Below are 6,000 nucleotides of genomic sequence, written 5' to 3' on the forward strand. Positions count from 1 at the left end.
ACGTCTAGGACTCACTTTGGCACATTCCTTGTTTCAGCCTTTATTCGAGAACCCGGCCTTTCAGGGGGGAGAGGCGGGTGAGGTTATAAATTTTTAAATGATGACTGTTTAGCTGTATTATCACTGTCCCAATTAAAAGATAGGTATCCGACCTTGAATTTCCCCTTCTTTGCATATTTCCAAATGCGTAGTTTTGCTACACGCATCATAGCGCGTTTACGGCCCATTGAGCTTACTTTTCCACTGGATGGAATAGTACGACAACATTTAGACTCCCCCCACTCTACATCTTTAATATACTCTCATATCAGACGAAAGCTAGATTACACTATACTAAGTACAGGAATAGCTAATGGAAAGACACCTCTACGGGAGTGGATATACAGACTATTATTAGGTGGTCTAGTACGCTTAATAAACAATTGGTATCTTCCTCTTATGCTGAGATACATTTAAAAAATTTACATAGGGCTTATTATACCCCTCGAATACGATTCCTTACGGGAGCGGCGAACAATTCTCTGTGTTTCAAATTTAGGTCCCCAGATGCTGATATTATACATTGTCTATGGTCTTGCCCAGTTATACAATCATTTTGGGACCTAGTACAAGACTATATTAACGTTACCTTGGGTATACCCTTCACATTGACAATGACATAGGCCTTTTGGAATTATATAGAGCCCCAAACTCCTGCACTAACCAAGGGTACAAGACTGCTTCTATCTCGCATTACAGCAGCTGCAAAAAAACAACAATACTGGGGGTAATTCTTAGTTGATCGCAGCAGGAACTTTGTTAGCAGTTGGGCAAAGCCATGTGCACTGCAGGGGAGGCAGATATAACATGTGCAGAGAGAGTTAGATTTGGGTGTGGTGAGTTCAATCTGCAATCTAAATTGCTGTGTAAAAATAAAGCAGCCATTATTTACCCTGCACAGAAACAAAATAACCCACCCAAATCTAACTCTCTCTGCAAATGTTATATCTACCCCCCCCCCCCACCCCTGCAGTGCACATGGTTTTGCCCAACTGCTAAAAAGGTTCCTGCTGCGATCAACTTGGAATTACCCCCATTGTCTCAGTGGATACAAACAGAACCTATTCCAGTGTCTCTTATGTTGCCCCGCTTATTATTTTTGTATCAAATGGACTGGACAGAATGTTCTTTAGATGTTGAATCTCGCTCTGCCAAGTTCTTTGCGATTTGGCTTCCTTATCTAATCACATTGCCTGTTAGTACCAAAGAAAGTGTTCATAAGGTAGTAAGGTTGACTACTTGGTATAACATAGAGACTCTTACCTATGGGTCGCCACCGTTCTGAGTTTATTTAAATGAGACTCTTGCCATCGGGTCTCCACCATTCCACAACAAACTATGGCCATATATTTGTGCTGTTGCCTTATATTGTTATAGAGTATTTCTTGACTATTAGGGAATATATTATTCTATAACCAAACCTATCATTATGATGTATCTACAGTGGATTCGACTATTCACCTCTAATGTTGCATTTTGTTACATGTGTGTTACCTATTTCTTTGCAATAAACACAATTTAAAAAAAAGATTAGAATAGTGATTGATGTGAATGTTTAAAACAGCAATCCCACTGTCATGATTATGGTTTAAGAAAATACATAAATGTGGTACTGATTACTCCCACAGATATGAGTACATGTGAAGTTAATGTGTGTAAGTTAACCAGGGGTTTCTGGATGATGAATTTGTTTTATTGATCTAGTTTTATTCATTTAGCTGGAATGTTTATACAAGTTGAGTCTCCCATATACAAAATGCTTGGGACCAGAAGCATTTTGGATATTAGACTTTTCCGTATTTTTGAATATTTGCATAACATTATGAGATAGCTTGGGGGTATGATCCAAGGTTAAACACAGAATGTATTTATGTTGCATATACACCTTATCACACAACCTGTAGGTAATTTTACACAATATTTGTAATACTTTTGTGCATTAAACAAAATGGGGGAAATTCAAATGTTTGAAAAGTCGGTTGGGTGTCTGTTTTTCCTGTCTATTAGATAGGAAAAAACAGACACCCAACTGACTTTTCAAACAATTGAATATCCCCCAATGTGTGTACACACACTGAACCATCAGAAAGCAAAGGTGTCACATCTGTCACACTGAAAAAAATCTGTATTTCGACATTTTGTAAATAGTAGACTCAACCTGTACATAAAGACTGAGAGTCACAGACCATTACTACCAAAATATTTCATTCTAATCCTGGCAGCCTATATGGTGCTCCCATCCCAGCAATTGTACGAGGGTGGCTGAATAAATAATGTAACATTGCATATATTTATTCAACTTGTACACGTACATATAATCAATAATATGGCCGTGTTACAGATCAATTTTCCACATAGTTCCTACACTTGTCTAAGCATTTGTTCCTGTACACCAAGGCACCTATCTTGGCATAGAAGAAATCAGTATCAGACACCTGAAACAAGGACATGACGGCTTGCTAAACTTCACCATCTGTTGTGAATTGCCTTCCACCCAGGTGCTTCTTCAATGGTCCAAAGAGACTGAAATTACTCGGTGTCAGGTCAGGGCTGTAGGGAGCATGATCCTGTACCTCCAAATAGTAGCGCTGTAGCAACTCACTCGTGCACTGTGACCTAGTGTTATTGTGCAGCAATATGCCGCCTGTTTGTCAGCAATAGCACTAACTCTAATACGTCTGTCCTCCTGAATCAAACCTTCAATGCGGCATACATTCTTATTTGTGGTGGACGTACATAGCAGGCCGCATCGCTGCTCATCTTGAACTTCTGTCCTGCTGTTATCAAATGCAGTACACCAAACCCAAACCTTTTTTCATGACATTATCACCGTACACATCGACAAGTTGGCGATGAATTTCAGCTACTGATGTGCCCTTTAGCTGCAGAAATCTAACCACACCACACACCTCAATGTTTGACCATGTTTCCACCAGTCCCGCCATCTTGCAACTGATGTTGGGACAGTATGACTGATATGAGGTGTAGTCTGATGGCCACGAGGGAAAGCAGTGGTCTACCTGATCTGGCTTGGCAGGAAATTACAGTGAAATAGAGAACATTACATATGTGAGAGGTCTTGTCACCTTATTTTTTGACCCACGCTTGTATTATGGAGCTGCTGTCCCGTCATGAGTTTCTTCATAATTAGCCTTGATAGTTCATTAAGGGGCACTGGCCACACATAATAATAATACTAATAATAATAATAATAAACTGGCCTGTCAGTTTTACTAGAGCTCTAACAAAAACTTGTTTATAGAGCTTCTTTATAGTAGTTTTCCATTAGAGCCACCTGTTGCAGTGCAGTTAAAACAGGTTATCTTCCATTTGCACGGCTGTGCTGGGGCTGTAATTCTTCCCCCCTCTGTGCAGGGATAAAGGGCATAGGTGGTCATTCCGAGTTGATCGCAGCCAGCAACTTTTTGCTGCTGCTGCGATCAACTAGTACAACTATGGGGGAGTGTATTTTAGCTTAGCAGGGCTGCGATCGCTTGTGCAGCCCTGCTAAGCTAAAAAAAAATTCAAGCAGAAGTAGACTAGGCCTATACCTACTTACCCTGTGCGACGATCCATGCGATGCTGGAGCCGGCTCTGACGTCAGACATCCGCCCTCCGTTCTCCTGGACATGCCTGCGTTTTCCTTACCACTCCCCGAAAACGGCAGCCAACGGTCCGGATCCGCCCTGGAACGCCTTCTTCCTGTCAATCTTCTTTGCGGTCGGCTCTGCGACCGCTTCCTTCATTAGACGCGACGTAACCCGGCGACCACTGTCGCCGGGCAACGTCGCGCACTGCGGCCGCCGCGCATGCGCATTCCACACCCGTTCGCACCGCAGCGATAAACCGCTGCATGCGAACGTGTCGGAATGACCCCATTGTCAGGTGTCTCAGGGCATGTCACAAGTCACTGGGGCGCGTGGGCTTGGCACTCCCCTGTCTCTCTTCATGCCAACTGATTGAAGCACCGGGGAAGGGGAGGGCGGAGTGCTTGGCCAGCCTTTCGGGCTCGGTTGGCTCATGATATAGTAGTATGGAGACCTAAATTCATTAAGTGCATGACTGGGGGTACATCTGCAATCTTCAGATGGCGTTTGTTCCCAGACCTTACCTATTGGAAGTAGTTCCGGTTGCGAAGAGGGATCTGTTTGGATCCCTCCGCCACTGCCCGGCTCCCAGATGTCGCGCATGTGTGAACATGAGTTCATGCATGTACAGCAGCTCTGCCGAGTCACACTAAAGTAGCAGTGAAAAGATTTGTGGGGACCGCTGGATTCCGGATCCCTGATAATTAGCATATAATTGTAGGTTCACCATAGAGTTAAATGTATTCCAATTAAAACACATGTAATACATCTGACACATAAACTATACTTACAGTACCACCATAAGTTAACTGTAGGCGTTCATCTTTAAATACTCAAATTACTTTATTTTCCAAGTGTAAAGTAAAGGGAAAAGTGAGAAAATAGTTTCCGAAACGCAGAAAAAAACATCTTACCTCACTCATAAAACATCTCCCAGAAAGAGTTTACATAAACCCCACTGTGTGCAGGAGAACCACTGCTGGATCCTCCTATAACAATGCTGCACAAAGCCTGGCTGCCGGGGAGAAGTATGGAGAATTGTGGCAGTAACATGAGAGCAGGAAATTCCAGGAGATCTCAGCCGCATCTAAACAGGCAGCCGCAGCAAGCAGCCCCACAGTATATTATAACACACACAGAGAGAGAGCAGCCCCGGCCGGCACACAGAGCAGACACAGAGCAGTCCTGGCCGGCACACAGAGCCGGAACACATATATAGAGCCCCGGCTATAACAGAGGCAGCAGCACCGGAACACTATGCGAGCTCCGAAGGCTGCATGACAACAGCTTGCAACAACACACGCAGCACCACACGTTTCCACAGCGATGGGAATGTTACACACACGCTACCGTATTAGGGCTGGAGATACTAAACCTGCTTCTGTTACAGTTGTTGTTTCTGCCTGTAAGACTGCAATCATCACAATCACACATTACACTGTTGGTGATATGTAACCTATAATATATACTGCATACCTCCCAACATACACACCAGCTTATTCCAGACACCATCTGCCGTGCTGAGCAACACCGGGCAACAGATGATCTGTGGGGAAGGGAGGGGGGGAGTCAGTTTACCTGGCATAGAACAGCACCCACTTGAGAAGTAGTGTCACGCTGATCCCACTCAGCCCAGGGTGCAGGGAGGGAGATGAGGAGCCGGCCCAGCTGCTACATCTGCTTCTTGTTACTGTGACTCCAACCTCTCAGCCGCCTGGTTATTATTCTCCTGATTCCCACCCCCAGTTGCTGACTGTTCCTCGGCTGAAATGATGGGGGATGAGAGCAATGACTAAGCCCCCATGATATGTACACGGCCAGGAAGTCTCTGTGTGCACCCCATGCTGAGATAAGAATCCACATAGATGGGGAATTAGCATAAGTACTCCCCCCCCCCTCCCCCCCTCCTTATTTACCGCTTCATCGCTAGACCTGCCACACTGGCCCATAACATCCATGCAAGAGAGAGGTGGCTTGTGTGCACAGCATCATTCTTCATGTCATATAAGATGGGAGAAGGACATATGACCACATCAGAGCAATGCTAGTGATTCCTTCCCAAGACAGGGGTGAAAAAAAAAGAAGTTACACCATTGGGGTGCTCCCTTTCAAGCTATGAAACAACACAAGCGTAGGGCTCAGATGGGGAAAACGGATGTTCCACCACTAGTAGCAAAAATGTGTGCGTCTATCTATCTATCTATCTATCTATCTATCTATCTATCTATCTATCTATCTTTCTATATAGTATTTGGAAAAGAATGCACTAAAAAGGGATTTTTAGAAAAAAAAAAATATGGAAAATAGATTTTGGCCCAGGACAGTTTCCTGAGTATGTCATAGTTACTTAGAGGTTTAGAAACAGAGTTCCTGC

At 43.9% G+C, this 6,000-nt stretch overlaps 1 protein-coding gene across 4 annotated transcripts in view; it reads right to left on the reverse strand.

The window, feature by feature from the left end:
- RAB34 (RAB34, member RAS oncogene family) overlaps positions 1-5,460 on the reverse strand; it is a 58,947-nt gene extending 53,487 nt beyond the window's left edge. For 2 of the 4 annotated variants that reach the window (XM_063957383.1, XM_063957380.1), the window contains exon 1: positions 5,205-5,460. The gene's annotated coding sequence lies outside the window, so the exon portion shown is untranslated. The other 2 variants (XM_063957382.1, XM_063957381.1) reach the window with 2 other exon arrangements.
- Between the last annotated feature and the right edge of the window lie 540 nt (positions 5,461-6,000).

Source organism: Pseudophryne corroboree, chromosome 2, assembly GCF_028390025.1.
Source record: "Pseudophryne corroboree isolate aPseCor3 chromosome 2, aPseCor3.hap2, whole genome shotgun sequence".
Lineage (NCBI taxonomy): Eukaryota > Metazoa > Chordata > Amphibia > Anura > Myobatrachidae > Pseudophryne > Pseudophryne corroboree.